This window comes from Phascolarctos cinereus, unplaced genomic scaffold, assembly GCF_003287225.1.
Source record: "Phascolarctos cinereus isolate Bilbo 61053 unplaced genomic scaffold, phaCin_HiC Scaffold_4;HRSCAF=312, whole genome shotgun sequence".
Classification (NCBI taxonomy): domain Eukaryota; kingdom Metazoa; phylum Chordata; class Mammalia; order Diprotodontia; family Phascolarctidae; genus Phascolarctos; species Phascolarctos cinereus.
In genome coordinates, this window is record NW_027555847.1 from 395,535,136 (window position 1) to 395,553,716 (window position 18,581).

The window sequence follows — 18,581 nt, forward strand, 5'->3', positions numbered from 1 at the left end:
AGGGAAGGTGAGAAAAATTTAAAACTCAAAAGTTTATGGAAGTGATTGTTGATAATTCAAAATAAATTTAAAAAATTTTTTAAATAATGGTTTCTCAAAAAAAATAATAGTTTCTCAAAAGATCTTGCTAGGTTTGTAAAGTATCAATAACCCAAAGAAAAATTTTACCTCCTTAACATGGTGTGTACATTTAAATAGTCTGTCACTATACTGTAAGCTTAAAAAGACAATTCTGTGAATCCATGATAACATTTAACAATTTGATGATTATTAAGAGCCTATGCTGACAAAGAGAAATCTAATATAAAAACAAAAGATATTAATAAAAAAATCTATTTTAAGAAGAAACAAAATTCTACCACATGTAAAGCTCTGATCAAAACTTTGCGGCTTGCCTTGGAATAAACTGTGCCTGGGAGCTTAAAAAAGGGACCTCGTTGAGCCCTATTTCAGTTAAGTGGTGAAGAGCTATCATTTAGCTACATACTGCTCACACATGCTAAGTTCCATCAAAGCATCCAGTTTGCCTGTCCTTCCTGGACCTTGTCCCTGGTCCTCCCATACATGTACCTCAGGATGGCTATGACAAACACTGGGGGCCTTTCCTAGCACTTCTTTTTGGTATGGTAAGAATTCCTTCCTTTCTTCTTCCCCTCCTCTCCCAGTCCAGAATGAATATTATACCCTTGGGTGTTCTGCCTAAAGGTGTGCAAATTTTGTGGGCTGAAACCTGGCAAGATATCTTAAGACCCTGCCTTAAACCCCTATTCACACTGGCTCTCACAGATTGGCCAACAATAGGTTCCAGCCCAAGTCCCACTAGTTGTCATTGTTTGGGCTGGGATGGCTCAGAGTGAATGTAAACTGTTTTTGTTTTGACCAGAAACCCTCAGGGTCTTTCTTCCTCTCCCAGTTTTTTTTTTTAATTAGGTAAAAGGGGCCATTGCTTGGCTCATTTCCTACCTAGCCTTAATTAATGAATGGGTGTTGCCTCAGTCAAAGTGAGTAAGACCTTAGCTTAAAAATGCCAAGATCCTCCACTGCATCCAGGACCATCTCCAGTCATCCTTTTTTTTTTGACCACCACCTCCCTTAGTCCCGCCTCCCTTCTATTAGCCTCCTTCCTTTTCTTCCCCTTTCCCCTTACTACTTCTTCCCTCCCTTTTCTCTCTCCTTTTCCTTCCTACTGCCTATAAAGTAAGTTAGATTTCTATACCTAACTGAATAAACAATGCTCTCTCCCTTCTTTCCCTCTACTGTAATAGGTTTTTGTCCCTTTTCCTGTAATGTAATTAACCCGTCTACCTCCTCCTTTCCTTTTCTCTCAGTACACTCTTAGTCAGACTAGATTAATCCACTTTTTTTAAATCATCATATCAAAGTCAACTTATACCCACCCCCTTTATGTATACCCCTTTAACATGATGTAATAACTACAGTTCTCAAGGGTTACAAGTGTCATCTTCCCTTGTAGGGATGTAAAACAGTTTGCCCTTATTAATAACATGTTGTTTCTTTCTGTCCTGTTTACCTTTTTATGTCTCTCGAGTCTTATATTTGAAGATCAAATTTTCTGTTGAGCTCTGGTCTTTTTATCAGGAAGGTTTGGAAGTCCCCTATTTCCTTGAATATCCGTCTCCTCCCCTGAAAGATCACGCTCATTTTCGCTGGGTAGGTGATCCCTGGTTGTAATCCAAGCTCCTTTGCCTTACAGAATATCATATTCCACACCATACAGTCTTTTTTTAATATAAATTTACTTATTTTTAGCTTTCAACATACACTCCCACAAGTTTTTGAATTCCAAATTTATACCCCATCTCCCCCCTCCTCCCACCCCAAGATGGCATGCATTCTGAATATCCCTTCCCCTACTCTGTCCTCTCTTCTATCTCTCTCCCCTTCTCTTATCCACTTCCCTTCTATTTTCCTGTAGGGCAGGACAGACTTCTGTACCCCATTTCCTGTATTTCTTATTTCCCAGTAGCATGTGAAAATATTTTTTTAAACATATGTTTTTAAAACTTTAGGTTTCAAATTTCTCTCTTCCTCCCTCCCCACCCACCCTCATTGAAAAGGCAAGCAACTCAATATAGGTTGCACATGTGAAGTTATGCAAAACACCTCCCTAGTAGACATGTTGTGAAAAACTAATTCTATTTCCCTTAATCCTATCCTGCCCTCCCATTTATTCTATTCTTTCTTTTGACCCTGTTCCTCCTCAGAAGTATTTACTTCTGATTACTCCCTTTCCCAATCTGCCCTCCTATCATCCCCCTGCTCTTGTCCCCTTCTCCCCCTATTTTCCTGTAGAGTAAGACAGATTTCCGTACTCAGTTGAATGTGTATGTTATTCCCTCCTTAAGCCAAATCCTATGAGAAGATTCACTCATTCTCTCACCTTCCCCCATTTCCCCTCCACTGTATTTCTTTTTTGTTTCTTTTTTTGTGAGATAGTTTACCCCATTCTACCTCTCCCTTTCTTCTTCAGAGTATAATCCTCTCTCATCCCTTAATTTTATTCTCCAGATATGACCCCTTCATCTTCAACTCACCCTGTGACCTCTATCTATCTATCTACATATACATACATATAATTTTTTTCCTCCAACTACCCTAATACTGACAAATGTCTCACGAGTTATAAATACCATCTTTCCATGCAGGAGTATAAACAGTTCAGCCTTAATAAGTCTCTTATGATTTCTCTTTCCTGTTTACCTCTTCATGTTCCACTTGAGTCCTGTATTGGAAAGTCACATTTTCTATTCAGCTCTGGTCTTTTCATCAAGAATGCTTGAAAGTCCTCTATTTCACTGAATGACCATTTTTTCCCCTGAAGGATATACTCAGTTTTGCTGGGTAGGTGATTCTTGGGTGTAATCCTATCTCCTTTGCCCTCCGGAATATTATGTTCCATGCCCTGCGTCCTTTAATGTAGAAGCTGCTAAATCTTGTGTTATCCTGATTGTGTTTCCACAGTACTTGAACTGTTTCCTTCTGGCAGCTTGTAATATTTTCTCCTTGACCTGGGAACTCTGGAATTTGGCTACAATATTCCTAGGAGTTTTCCTTTGGGGATCTCTTTCAGGAGGAGATCTGTGGATTCTTTCAATTTCTATTTTGCCCTCTGGTTCTAATATATCAGGGCAGTTTTCCTTGATAATTTCTTGAAAGATGATGTCTAGGCTCTTTTTTTGATCATGGCTTTCAGATAGTCCAATAATTTTTAAATTCTCTCTCCTGGATCTATTCTCCAGGTCAGTTGTTTTTCCAATGAGATATTTCACATTGTTTTCTAATTTTTCATTCTTTTGGATTTTGTTCTACTGTCTGATTTCTCATAAAGTCACTATCTTCCAGTTGCTCTATTCTAATTTTTAAGGAAGTATTTTCTTCAGTAAGCTTTTGGACTTCCTTTTCCATTTGGCCAATTTTTCTTTTTAGGGCATTCTTCTCCTCATTGGCTTTTTGGACCTCTTTTGCCATTTGGGTTAGGCTATTTTTTAAGGTGTCATTTTTTTCAGTATTTTTTTGGGTCTCCTTTAGCAAGCTGTTGACTTGTTTTTCATTGCATCACTCTCATTTTTCCTTTTTCTTCCCTTTACTTGCTTCTCAAAATCCCTTTTGAGCTCTTCCAAGGCCTGGGACTGATTCATATTTTTCTTGGAGGCTTTGGATGTAGGAGCTTTGAGACTTTGTTGTCTTCTTCTGGTTGTATATTTTGATCTTCTTTTTCACCAAAGTAAGATAATTAGTCTGACTCTTTTTGCTGCTTGCTCACGATCCCAGCCAATAACTTGAGTTTTAAACTCTTTGTTAAGGTAAGAGTCTGCTTCCAATGTGGAGAATGTACTGTCCCAAGCTTCAGGGGTGTGTATAGCTGTTTTCAGAGATACTTGTAGGGACCTGTAAGTTTTCAGTTCTTCCAAGGTGGTATGATAAGGGATGAGGTGTTTACTCCTTTCCTGGCCTGTGACCACAAGTATTCCTTTCTGTCCTGTAACTGTGAGGAAGGGTTCCTCTCCACAGCCACTCCAAGCTCTACCACGCCAGCATTCCTCTTCACCCCAGCAACGCAGCCCAGAACTGTGACCCAGATCCAAACACGGGCAAAGCAAGAGATTCCTGCCTCAGCACTGGCGAAGAGATCCCTGCAGTCCCTCTCTGATCAGCCACTGGATTCCCCCTCAGTCTGTGGGCCAGAAGCTCAGGAAGCAGCTGCCCTGCCCAGGGCCACGCACTTGGGGAATGGAGCTGAAACCCCACCTTCCTCTCTCAGCACTGACAGAAACAGACTTTTCCCACTGACCTTCTAAATTGTCTTTGGCATTCGTGGATTGAGGAGTCCGGAAACCTCCACAGCTGTCCACGTTTCAGTCCTCTGAGGCCTGCTCCAGGTTCCCTGTGGCCTGCGCGCCCACGCCGCTGCACTGTGCTCCCAGCCCAGCGCGATACACCTTCCTGATCAATCATCCAAGGTTGTCTTGGGCTGGAAATTTGTTTCACTCTGTATTTTTGTGGGTTCTGCTGCTTCAGAATGTGTTTAGAGCCATTTTTTATGAGTATTTGGAGGGGTCTGGAGGAGAGCTCAAGTAAGTCACTGCTTTCACTCTGCCATCTTGGCTCCGCCCCCCACCATACAGTCTTTTAATGTAGAAGCTGCAAGGTCATGTGTAATCCTGACTGTGGTTCCATGATATTTAAATTGTTTCTTTTTGGCTGCTTGCAGTATTTTCTCTTTGACCTAGTAATTTTAGAATTTGGCTACCATATTCTTTGGTATTTTCAATTTGGGATCTCTTTCAGGAGGTGATTGGTGGATTCTTTCTACGGCTATTTTACCCTCTGGTTCTAGGACCTCAAGACAGTTTTCTTTTATGATTTCCTGAAAGATACTGTCCAGACTCTTTTTTCCATCATGACCAATAATTTTTAAATTGTCTCTCCTGGATTTATTTTCCAGGTCAGTTGTTTTACCAGTGAGGTATTTTACATTTTCATCTATTTTTTCATTCTTGTTTGACTCATTCTTGCTCTCTCAAAGAGTCACCGCCCAATTCTAATTTTTAACAAATTGTTTTCTTCTATTAGATTCTGTACCTCCTTCCCCATTTGGCCAATTGTATTTTCTAGGGATTTGTTTTCCTCAGTGTATTTTTTTTTTCAGTTGGCCAACTGCATTTTTTAAGGATTTTGTTTTCTACAGTTAATTTCTGTCCTTCCTTTTCCAACTATTGACTCTAACTTGCGTATCTCTCTTTTCTTTTTCCATTTTTTCTTCTACCTCTCTCATCTGAAAGCCTTCTTGGGTCTCTGGGCTTCAGACCAGTCCATATTCCCTTTTGAGGTTCCAGATCCGGGTTCTCACAATGTTATCCTCTTCAGAATTTCTGCCTTGATCTTCTTTCTTCCCATAAGAATCTATCATACATTTCATTTTGCTCATGATGTTTGCTTATTTCTTGGCCTTTAAAGAGTTTAATCTCTCCTGCTGGGGAACAGAGGGCACTGACCCAAGCTTCTTTTGTGGTGGGAACCTAAGGCCCGGTCACTGGCTTTGTGTGCTGGGGCCTCTGATGTTGGCAGTTGGAGGCTATAGGGTTCTGGCAGCTTACCCGGTATGGGGCTGGAATCAGCGAGACTGAACTCTAGGGGTAGGACTGGGTAGTGTGGCCCCTGGAGATTTCCTGTTCACCTGGGCCTTTCCTTCCTTTCGCTTTCTTCAGCTCCTTTCAGATGGATGTTGCAGGATGTTTATCCACCTGGGGCCCCCTGGAGCACTGCTTCCCTTAATTTGCTGAGGCCCCTGGTGGTTTTCCAAGCTGGTTTCCACTGGTTCCCCACCCTCACTGAGGCACTAGGGGTCCAGGTGTTGGTGTTTGCCTGATCCGCCCCCTGGGTTTCAGGATCTCCTCCTGGTATGCTGAGGTGGGGGTTTCCTCTAGGTAGCTGGGATGCCTCTAGTTCTGTACTGCTCCCCTTCCCCCAGGGCAAGAGGGGCCTTTCCCATTAATCCCTCAAGCTAACTTGGCTACTAGACTGCTGTAACCCCATCTTTCTTCTGGTTCAGCTGTTCCAGGGTTTTTCCTGGGGTGATATTTTCTGGGCTTTCAGAGGTTAATAAGGGAAGCTAAGTGCAACTTACTTCTTACTCCTCCATCCTGGAGTAAGCGGAAACCCTCCCAGTCATCCTCATCTATATCTTGCCACTGAACTCAGATGGTTCCTGAGGAGAAAGTGAGGCTGGTGACTTTGCAAAGTCTTTCCTCATTTAAATCCAATTCACTTGCAAGTCCCGGCATCACCTTCCATGGTCCTCTTCCAATAACAACAACAATATGGTAAGAATACTTCTCTGTGGCCGTGGGACAAGTTCATCTTTTTTAATCATATCAAATTAAAATATGTGGGTTTACATTTTAAAACTTTAACAGTCAGGGGCAGCTAGGTGGCTGAGTGGATAGAATACCGGCCCTGGAGTCAGGAGTTCAAATCCAGCCTCAGACACTCACTAGCTGTGTGACGCTAGGCAAGTCATGTTTAACCCCACTGCCTAGCCAAAAAACAAAAACAAAACTTAACAGTCATCAATGAAATGACTGCCTTTAATAAAATGGCAGGTAGTTCCCACATATAAAAGGTTTTTTAATTATCACCACCACCCAAGGGAATAGAAGAAAACAGAGTTTCTCTTTCAAAGTTTCCATCCTAGAATATGCTATTTTCCCTTCACTTCTCCAAATCTACCCACCACCCCCAAACCTAATAGTCTAATCTGAACACACCACACTTCCTCAACTATTTACTATTCAACACACTGTAGTGTGGAAAATTCTTTACACTACTTAACTTCATGTTTCACTCTATTTCCCCACTTTAGCCAACAAAGATTTATTTATTGTCTATACAGAAAACAGTTGAGGCTAACCATCAACACTAACTCCCCAACTGGCTGACTCACTCCTATACCCTCTTTTCATCTCTAGTTTCCTCAAATAAGCGACAACATTCCTCAAAGCCACCTTAATCAGATAATAATACCACAAGATGATTCTTCAGACCTGTTAATTCTCAAAGACCATCCGCCAAAATGTAGAAAAGCTGTGACTCACATTGGTAAAAGGGAATAGTAATACCTATAAGTAATCAGGAAACCTTCAAGTATTATTCAGCCACTACCTTACATTTATATATTTGCTAATGATTTATATAAATTTCTGGTTCCACGCTCTAATTCTCTTCCAAGTCCTCTTCTGCCACTCTGGACTTCACATCATACCAGTCTCCCTTCCCCTCCCTACAAGGGGATTCTTCAGTTCTGGCCTTATGGTCTCAACAGTCAAGTTTCCAATGTGGTTAACTGAAAGGAATACTTGGTTTTCATTCAACTGTTTCTTAAAAAAAAAAAAAGCTAAGCATATACAAAAAAAAAACACACAACAATGAGAATTACTGTTTTTTATAGGCGCAAAGCAAGTTTTAAAGCACGTACCTAAAAAAATAAAGCACATATCTAGGTACAATTAAGTATAATAAATTTTAATCTTTTTTCCTTTTTATCTTGAAAGAAAAACTTTTAAATCTGTCATAAAGCACGTCAGCACAGCTTTTTATCTCTTAAGTTTACCTCTCTGTTGTCTCCTATTATTTCAGGCTCTCCCTTACTCAGCTGGCACAGAAGTTACAAAAGTGAAAAGACAAAAAAAGACTCTTTTCTACACCCCTCCCTTTCTGCACCCCATCTGAATGTTTAATTCAGCCTAAATGTGTAATTCATTCCTGTGACTGTCCTCCCTGTCTGCTATTGAAGTAAATCCTGAGGGATTAATTTCTATTCAGAGCTCTCCCCCCACCTTCACTTAGCCTGTAGAAAAGTGAAACCATGAGTAACCCTTCAGCTCCTGGGATGCTACCCAGGTAGAGTTGCCACAGAGATGTCAGACTGAAATGGCCAAAGGGATGGTGGTCCTAGTCAGTTTGTGACTTTTTTAGGAAAGTTGCATTGAGACTTCTGAAACAAGAGAAGTTAGGAGAGATTTCACCTTGAGGGTCATGCAGAAGAATGGCAGTGGTTTTTGTTTAATCTTTGGGTGACTACTCCTCTCTCTTTCTCTATCAAAGCTGCTGCTACAACATCTGAAACTAATAGAATAGCCAGAGACTATTGAGAACTGACTGGCATACTGATGAGGTTTGAACTATTGGGACCGTCTAGGGAGTCAGCTTCATGTTGCCACCCACAAAGAGGATGGAGGAGGGGGAAAGTCAGCTCAACATCCCCTAATTTTCAGCTGAACTGTGGGACCCTCACTACCTGCCTCACCCTTCTTCCTATTCTGTTAAAAGAGGAAGAGTCAGGCAAGCCAAATGGGATTGTCTTTTTATCTAAGTCATGAGTAATTTTTCCTTTTCTTAACCTTAGCCCTAACTTTAAAGATAAAACTGGAGGTTTATTTACACTGAATGAATACACCTTAAGAGGTCAATGTTACAAAATAGGAGCTTATTGGACTTTAACTTCAAGCATACTTAAACAGACCATGAAAAATTTTGTTTTTGCAAACGGGTGATACTGTAGCTTCTCCACAACTGCCCATGATCAGTATATGCTTTCAGTTTTAGTATTGTTGTTCAGTTATTTTTCAGTCATGTCCAACCCTTCCTGACTCCATTTGGGCTTTTCTTGGCAAGATACTGGAATAGTTTGCCATTTCCTTCTCCAGCTCATTTTACAGATGAGGAAACTGAGGCAAATAGGGTTCAGTGACTTGCCCAGGGTCACACAGCTAGTGTCTGAGGCCAGATTTGAACTCAGGAACATGAGTCTTTGTGACTCCAGGACTGGCACTCTTATCCATTGAATCATCTAGCTGTCTAGTGACTGCATATCAATTACTATCCCCATTTGTGATTCACAGTACTCACTTGGGATGGCTGATCTAAAGGGCCAAGAATCTATGGGGCTGAGACCACCTTGTCTCAAGCTGTATTCAATTAAATTTATCAGTCACAGATTAGTTCTTGATTGAAGTCAAGGCAAATCAAAAGGAACAGCTGATATCAGACCAAGAACACGTGTAAATCTGACCAAGAACACATATAACTTTCAAAAATACATAATTAGATGGAATTAATGAACTCAAGAACAGAATGGGAGAAATTCCATGTAAGATCACCTATTTCTTTGAAAAATGGTTTCTAATCTAAAGGGCCAGTTATACCAAGATCATACCATGCTTCCCCCCAAAACTCCCCATTGTCAAGGGATATAAATAGAAAGCTAAAGACAACAGAAACACATTTTCTGGTAGTGATAAGACTCTGAATATAATTTTTTGGTTGTTTAATTTGTCAAGTTTAAGCATGATTTGGAATGTTCTTTTCTTGGTGTTAAGCATCATAAAATTAATGAGATCCAACAAGAGGGATGAGGACTCCAGGTACGCATGTCTACTCCATGGAAGCCTTTCAATTACCAAACAGTGCAGTCAAACTCTTAAAATACCTCCATTTCAGAGAAAAAAAAAAAAACCCTGATGCTCAAGTGTCGAAAAGAATGAAAGTCATCCAGAATACTTAGGTCAATCCTACTGGGAAACATCTAAATATTCAAAGAATGTGACCAGGCTGCCCTATTCAAATTAGTTCTGAAACATGTTCATTTTAGAGCATCATGTTTTTAAAAAGGTTATAGAGAAGCTGTGCTGGTCTCAGAGGAGGGCAACAAAGAAGGGGGCTCAAAATCAAGTCACAAGACAAACAGCTGAAACAAAGATTTAAAAATATTTAATGCAGATAAAAGGTTGGGGGGAAGGGAGGAGGGAACAATCTGATTACTGTCTTCAGGACAGGTAAAGGCATAGATGAATAATTATAGTTGTCTATTAGATCAAGAACTGGACCAGAAACAATCAAAGGAAGACTGAGTTCCATTTTTTCCCAGAGTAAAAGGTTGAGTTCAGATCTGAACTCCCAATATTTACTAGCTGGGCAAGTCACCTGATCCATTTGCCTCAGTTTCCTAAACTGAAAAAATGAGGATAATAATAGCCCCTACCTCCCAGGGTTGTTGTGAGGATCCAGTGAGATAATACTTGTAAAGCAATTAGCATTATATGTCATAGTAAGCTACATGTCAGCTATTATTGTTGGGGTTTTTTGTTGTTGCAGGATTTCATTAGCATAGAGAACTCCTGGTGAAGAAATTCTATCAATTCAAACTCTCAACTACTCTCTTATACATTATATAATTTGATCAGAGTTGCCTGGGCCATTGAGAGGTAAACTCAAGGTCACAAAGATGAGATCTGCCAGGAGTGGCATGTGGTTCAATATAAGAAAAAAATTTATAACAGAAGTGAAAAGTAGGCACACAATACAACAGGTTGTTTTATGAGTTAATGTCACTGAATGTTGGGACGCTTGATCAGACATCTATCAAAAACAGGCAGCATTCAGAATGCAAGCTGTGGAAGAAGCTGGCCTAGACCCGACAAGGTAAAACTCTCAACTCAATGGGCTAAACCAGATTAAAATATAATTGGGAAATGTCCAATAAAAGAAATAAAAATACAACATAATGTTAATTTGTGGTTTTTCTAAGTCAGTATGCTGCCCACAGAGATCTGGTCCTATTTTGAGCCTGATCACACCAAATTAGAACACTAGAGGCAATTAGGTGGTCCAGCGTCAGGCCTGGAGTCAGGGAGTCAAATCCAGCCTCAGACATTTACTAGATATGTGACCCTGGACAAGTCACTTATGCCTGGCTTGCATCAGTTTCTTCAACTGTAAAATGAGGATAAGTAACAGCACTGACCCCGAAAGATTCTTATGGGGATTAAATGAGATATTTATAAAGCACTTAGCATAGAGCCTGGCATGTAGTGGATGCTATATAAATTCTTATTCCTTTTCCTTCTCTATACAACAGCTATTTAGATATTGAACTTCACAGTTTACAAAGTGTCTTCATCAAGACAATCCCAAGAGGCAGGGTAGTCCAAGTGATTCTCATTTTACAAGTATTATTTCTCACTTAGAGGAGGAAAAAGAGGCTCAAACAGATTGAGAGTCACATGCCTGGTAAGGGGAAGTGCCAGAGATCAAACTAAGGACTTGTGATGGCAAGTTCATTACTTTTCTGCTCATACCATACACCTTCCCCTCCATGAAATCTCTCCAAGGTCTCTTCCACCTAATTCTGAAATTCATAAGGCTCAGTTTCACCCTTTTTTCATTTGTACCATGGAAACCGACCATCCTTGCTCTAAGATTTAAACAATATTATTTATCCAGGACAGCCAGCATGGTGCATCAAAATAACCCAAGGCTTGAAAGCCAAAGACCAGGGTTTAAGATGGTGTCTCTAACATTTACCCAGAAGCACATGGATGTGAAATCACTCTGAGACTCAGTTTCCTGTTTCTTAAGATGGAAAAAAAAAATACCTTTACTACCTGCCTCACAGGGCAGTTGTGCAGGAAATCACTGTAGACACACTGTTATTTCTAAAACCAAGTACTCCCACAGGTGGCATCAGATCCCTCCCTATGCTCTCTCCAGTTCACTTGGCTCATTTCCACAAGAACTCTCCAAAAAGGACTGCAAATGTAGCATTTCAGCAAAATCAAACAGTGAGTTCAATGCTTTGGTATGTATAGCTCCTGATTACATTGCCCTTCACTTGTCCCATCTCACATTACAAGTGTATCCAATGAAATACACAGTGGGACCAAATTAGACTTCCATTATCTGATGTGAGATCTTTCAATAGTCTTCCCAAGCAGCACAGGATTTCTCCCTCTCTTTCCTCTACTAGAGGGGAAAGGGAATTACTGCTGCTGCTGCTCCTCTACTTAGTCTCTCTGGAGCTAGTCCAGAAGAAAGTAACCTTTGCAACCAGCAGCCCAGAAAAGGCCCCAGCTGGAAGCTACCAGTTCCTGAGTTTAGTTTGTGCAATAAAGAAGCACTTTAAGAGAATGACTGCATTCCCTCAGCACACCAGCCTTTTCCCTTTGCTTTTGGGTCTTCTAGGATTCCAAGGAGAGTGCTCCCCAGACCAGGAAAGGGATGTACCCAAAAGGTGTATTCACAACAGCATATACTGCAGTAAAGTATCTGATGTACTTTTCTCAGTCTCAGGGGATGGGGGAGGGCAGGCAGGATAAGCATTAAATCATTCATCAGCCTGAAGTCTAGGAATTAGACCAGATTATCTCACAGCACCTTTTCAGATTAATTTGGAAGGAGGGGGTGACCCTAGTAGACCCTCAGCAACTTCAACATGCAAGACTATTCAAAATTAAAAGAACTTTTAAGAAGCATTTCTTTGCCTTGAACTTCCTAAGTGATGATGCAGGTCTCCTTTGTTAAGGAAATTCTCAGCTAACCTCTGGAGCTTACATGATCCAAAAGGTATCTCCCAAATGTTTCCTAATTCCTGTGTTGTTTCTTTTTTCAAAGGGAATGCACTTAAGCATTGTGGGCTCCTGGGTTCTGAGATAGAAAGATGGTTATTGACAGACCCCTAACCCTTCATACTCACCTATGTGGCCTTATCACTCCCTTAAATGATTTGTTTCTTGATAAAAGTACCCACTTAACATATTTTGAAATTCCAGAATATTAGCTAGGATATAGCAGTTTAAAAAAAATTAATCGTCCTACTTTTTCCATCCCTTCCTTCTAAATTAATCTGAAAAGGAGCTATGAGATAATCTGGTTTAATTCTTAGACTTCAGGCTGATGAATGACTAAAATACCCCTAACCCCTTCCATCTCCCTAAAGGCTAAGAAAAGTAGATCTGATCAGGAGATCAGATATTGCAGTACATTCCGTCATGAATATATCTTTTGGGTGTGTCATTTCCTAGAATACGATTACAGAATTAGAGTTGAAAGGAACCTTATAATTCATCCAGTCCAACCCTGTCATTTTGCAAATAAGGATTGAGGCCCAGAAAGATGAAATAATTTGCCCAAGGTTAAACAGGTAGGAAAACCACTAAGAAATTATAATCCCTGTAGAGAGAGTAGCAATTATTTGGGAATGCCCTGTCAGTCTGTTCGGTGTATATCACAGGGTAAAACAACATGGTCTCAGTGCATTGTAGTCACTGAAAGAAATGAATTTAATCTCCCACCTCCCACTCCCCCACCAATGAAATAATCATTAAGTGGACTTGGAAAATTCACAATGGTGGATCAACAAAGTTAGTTAAAAGGTAAGACTTGCTTTCTGGTTGGGTTCAACAGTAGATCTGATTCACAGAAAGCTTCAGGCTGAAATAGCTCTGAAGTTATGGACTACAAAAGAGTTGCGTCCACTGCCCAGAAGAGATGAAGCCACCTACTAGCTGCAATTCAACAGAAAAAGGAGAGCTCCAGATGACACCTGGTCATCTTTCTGACTCCAGGCCAGTACTCTAACCGCCTCGCTACCAGCTGCTTCTAAATACTCAAAACTATCTTCGACAGTACCCAAAAATGCTACCAAACATCTATACTGATGTATGGTGGGCGTAAGTATGTTGCAAGCAATGAATTACTCAAAACCCCGTGATGTCAAACATATCAAAGAAATTTCAGATCTTTTCTCCAGCCCCAGCTCCTTGAGGACAAGGACTGTCCTTCAGTGAAAGGCACAGTGCCTGGCACATAGCAGATGCTTGATAAAGGCTTATTAAATGAATTACTTACAGCTGCCTGTGTGTAACTCCACCTGGATGTCCTACCAATGCTTCTACCACCACCGCCACCCAAAATAGTCCAAGTCAGAACTGATTTTTCCCCAAAGTTCTGTTCTGCTAGCATCCCTGTTTGTCAAATGGCACTGTCCACTGGCAGCTAGGTGGCGCCACAGTGTATAATGTGCCAGCCTGGGAGTCAGGAAGACTCATCTTCCTGAGTTCAAATCTGACCTTAGACACTTACTAACTGGGTGACCCTGGGCAAGTCACTTAACCCCGTTTGTCTCAGGTTCCAATTGTGTGTAAAATGAGCTGGATAAGGAAATGGCAAACTACTCCAGTAACTTTGCCAAGAAAAATATAAATCGGGTTGTTTAGAGTCGGATACTAGCAAACACCTGAACAATAATAACAACTTTCCACTCGCCTAATTTCTCATGTTTTGAGACTCGGTGGGATTTTAAGATTTTCCTTTTTCCTCACATTTCCCACTTTCAGTTGTCAAAGTGTTACTGATGTCAGGTCTTCAAAACCCATTGCATTTGCCCCCTCCTCTCTATTCTCACTGCTACCACCTCAGTGCAGTCACTCATTACCACCAGCTACTACTGTGACTACTGTCACAGCCCCCAAAAAGTCTTCCCCTCTTCATCCCCCAATCTTACTTTTCTATAGACTTGTTCATGTGACCAGGTCAACACCTTTCAGTGCCTTCCTACTGCCTACCAAATATAAGTTTATACTTTTTAGCGTGAAAGTCAAAGCCTTCCAAAATTGTGCACTATCCTTACTTTCCAGACTTCTGCTATTCTTGTACTCTGCTTGCAGCCAAATTAGACTATTACCATCCCCCAGAAGCATCCCAGGGAGGTGGGAAGACCCTACAGGCAAGTTCTCTCTCTAGACCTTGGTTCACAGTGCTTGTCTACAGTGGCAATGGTCCAATCCATATCTAAAGAGGAATTCCCACTATAAGAGGGGCAATGGAAAACTTTTACTATCTTCCAAGGCAGCTCATTCTACTTTTAGACAGCTCTTGGGAGCCTTCCTGCAGTTTTTCTCTTTCCGACTTCCTCATTTCTGTCTTTCCCTCTCCCTCCCCTACCATTTCTTCACCTGTAAAATGAGAAAGTTCTCATGTTCTACAGAAGACAATGGTACAGCAGAAAGAACCTTGAAGTCAGGAGCCCAGACTTGACTGCTATGGCCTTGGACTTGATGCTCTCAAAGAGCCACTCTAGATGTAACAATATGTAACAAGTATCTCCTAGGAAACTGTCTCCTCAGTATCTTAAAACTACCAGACACTTACTACACACAAAACCAATGTTAAAAAAGGACATCTACAAAGTAAAAATTCTCTTTGGGTTGAAAAACTCATGAAAGTTATTATTTTTTAAGTTTTAGGAAAATCAACTTTTAAATCACTCAAGGCTCTATGCCAGACTTTGGGGATACAACGACAAAGTGGAAAGATGGTTCCTACTTTGAAGTAGCTGATTTTCTACTAGAAGAAAGTTCTTCTAATAAAATGTCTACTGGACCAAATTGGCTTTTTTGTAGTTAAAAGGGAGAGAGAAGCTAAAAACAGGAGTACAGAAGTTCTGATGAATCCAACCTTCCTCCACACTCAATTACCTGCTTTCATAAGAGTTTGAGAAGCCAGAGAAAGTAAGAGTTCACTACAGGCTCTTATTTGACACATAAATCTAAGGAGGAGACAATAAGCACCTCTAGCAAATAATTTAGCTACAATAGGACACTCCACATCTGCTGTAATGAGGACTTTGTGTCTGAACAAAAAAGAAAAGCACAGGGAATTTCGGAAGAAATGAGACAAAGCACGTTTTGGGTCAAAGTTGGTTGGAGCAAAAAGAGAAGGGAAACAAGTGAAGGTCTAAATACGGGACTGAAATTATAATTGGAAGGGGGGTTGTTTTTCTCTTTTATGAAAAGTTGAGACAGTCCTATTTAATTTATTTCACTAAAAATAAGCTGGAAGGTTAAGTGGTCAAGAATGGCCACCATTCATATGGATAAAGCCCAGCTGCATCCCCCTTATCTCTATGTTATTTTTCTTATTTGCCTCTTATTTTTCTTCTGATGACCTCTCAGTAAATGAATGGAGAGGCCTTTTTATCTGCTAGACATTTGCCTCCCAGCAAGAAACATGTGACCATTCAACTGCCAGTGGAATGATTAGATTAATATTAGCAAAATCAAGACTAAGTTAAATCCTGTACTTTACCAATTCTTTGAAAAAGGTCAAACAGTATTCGTACTATATCATACACATTTACAGCTGGAAGAGAGTTCAGACATCATCCCCAATTCCATCATTTTAAAAGTCAGCGACAAATAACCTGCTCAAGGGTTACTTTCCTTGAGTATTTAAACATACCACCTCATGATCTCAGACAAAGTTCAAGTTAAAATAGATTTAATCAAAAGTGAAAAAATAGAGAAACTACACTATGTGTCAGCAATATTATTCAATATTGTTTTAGAGTCAGACCACTTAAAATATCTAGACAGTATAAAATACTTGAGCATGTACCTGCCAAAACAGACACAGGAACATATGAACATAGACATAAAACACTTTTTTATACAAATAAACTCAGATGTAAATAAATGAAGAAATATTTATTGTTTATAGATAAAGCCAATAATTTTTAAAATTGTAATCTATTTATTCAATGTCGTCCCAATTAAATGACTAAAAAATTATTTTACTGAGTTAGAAAAAGTAATAATAAAGTTCTTTTGGAAAAACAAAAGGTCAGGAACTTCAAAGAAACCGGGGAAAAAATGTAAAGGAAGTAGATTCAGCAGTATCAGACTTTCTAGGGTGAGAGCACTGCTGAAGTATAAAAAGGATAATTTAGATTATTTTATTGTTGGGGTGGTTTTTTTTTTATTTGTTGTTTTTAGGCAATTGGGGTTAAGTGACTTGCCCAGGGTCACACAGCTAGTAAGTGTCAAGTGTTTGGTCTGAGGCCATATTTGAACTCAGATCCTCCTGACTTCAGGGCCGGTGCTCTATCCACTGTGCCACCTAGCTGCCCCAATTTTGATTTTAAATTAAAAATTTCTTGTATAAATAAAATCTATGTAGCCAAGGATAGAAAGAATACAAAAAATTGGAAGAAAACTTTCATAGACAATCTCTCAGATAGGATGTAATTGAGTTGGAATATTGTTGTGGTATAGGAAATGATGAGTTCGTTGATTTAGAAAAACATAGCAAAAGACTTTGGAGGAAGATGATATCCACCTTCAGAGAAACAGATCACAAGAGGATATAAGCACAGTACAGTCTTACATAAAAGTGTATCAGTGTGTATACACACACACACACATCTCCATGCTTAACTGTAACTTTCTTTGGGGGGTAAGCAAAAGTGCACAGCACAAAACAAAAGAAAACCAACAAGGAAGCAAAGAAAAGCTGGGCAGCTTTGAAAACAATGTGTAGTATTTGTTATATAGGTTTTCTTGAAATGGAAATGTATTGTTTTATAATTAGGGTCTGCTGTATACACGGCAATATGTGTGTGTGTGTCTTCCAGTCAACGTGACTCAGCTAGTAATAATGCAAGTTCACCTTAGGAACTGAAGTGAGGTCACTGTCCAAATATCAGTATTGTGAATGAGCACTTACAGAAACTTCTATCAAAGAAACGGTCAGAGCTGCTGAAAGATAGAGCCAGAAATGATACCTTGGGTTAAGGCTTGGGGGAGGAGGCAAGAAGGAAGGCAAAGTACAGACTCCAAAGCAATAGTGGGGAGAAGGAAAGGGAGGGAAGATGGAAAAAAGGGAGGAGAGAGGAAAGGGGAGAGAAGGGGAATGGAGAGAAAGAGAAAGGAGGAGAGAAAGGGGGAGAAACAAAGGATGGCGAGAGAGAAAGGCAGAAAGGGGACACAGACAGAAAAAGGACAGAAGGAAGAGGGGGAGAGAGCTTGAGAGAGGTAGACGAGAGAGAAGAGAGTGGGGGGAGAGAGAGAGAGACGGAGATAGTGAGGATACAAGCAGTGTAGTATAGGGACTGGTGGTATTCTCTCCACTGCTATTGTGTCTACGGTCCTAGTACCAAGAACAGATAGGGAGGGTCCTCAGCCCAGGACAATGGCAAGTGTCCCTCCCAAGCCACAGGGAATGGACCTAGCTATGTAAGGTTAGAACGGCAGCTGGCCAGCCAGCAAGCAAGTTCCTGGCTGGGCACTGACAGAATATGCCAGTCTGGCAAGCATATAGCAGGGGGTGTAATCTGCCCTACACATAGTCTCCTTTAGGGTACTGATAAATGTGAAAACACTTGGAGCTTTTCTGAGGGGAGGCAGAATGTGAAACAAAGCAGATTTCTAAAACTTGTTTGATTAAGAAAAGCATGAATGAGAAAGAGACAAGCAGATACAAATTACATGGGCATGTTAAACAGAAAAAGATTTAAAGGATAAAGAGAGAAAGCTAGGAGGCAAAGGTTTCTTTTCCCTCTCAAAGCCCTACTTCAGGGCTTCTTAAAATTTTTCCACTCATGACTCCTCCAGCACTTTGTGATCCCATACATCCCATACAGATCCTCATCTGACAGAAGAAGGAAATGAGGCCCAGGCAAGGTGATGAGACTTGTCCAAAGACACAAGGCTTAAGCGGCAAAATTAGGATCTGAACCCAGGAAACAAAGAGGAATTCCAGTTCAAATTGGTAGCATCCAAGTACAGGAACATACAGAGAAAACTTTCCCTATGATTCCTCTGTTCATATATCTAAAATAAAAGTTTGGGGAGGATATGAAGTTTTGGCATTTTAAAGCACAAATGGAACCAAAAAAATAGTCCTTAACAACCAAAAAAATATATACTACCTTTAGCTTAAATCCAGAA

The 18,581-nt window shown here is 40.3% G+C and overlaps 1 protein-coding gene across 5 annotated transcripts in view; it reads right to left on the reverse strand.

The window, feature by feature from the left end:
- The window catches only part of SLC12A7 (solute carrier family 12 member 7), a 325,942-nt gene that overhangs the window by 141,055 nt on the left and 166,306 nt on the right, over positions 1-18,581 (reverse strand). The window contains exon 1 of one of the 5 annotated variants that reach the window (XM_078153303.1): positions 14,811-14,831. The exons of the other annotated variants lie outside the window; for them this stretch is intronic. The gene's annotated coding sequence lies outside the window, so the exon portion shown is untranslated. Of the gene's footprint in view, positions 1-14,810; positions 14,832-18,581 lie in introns of those variants that run through there. 5 annotated transcript variants of the gene reach the window in all.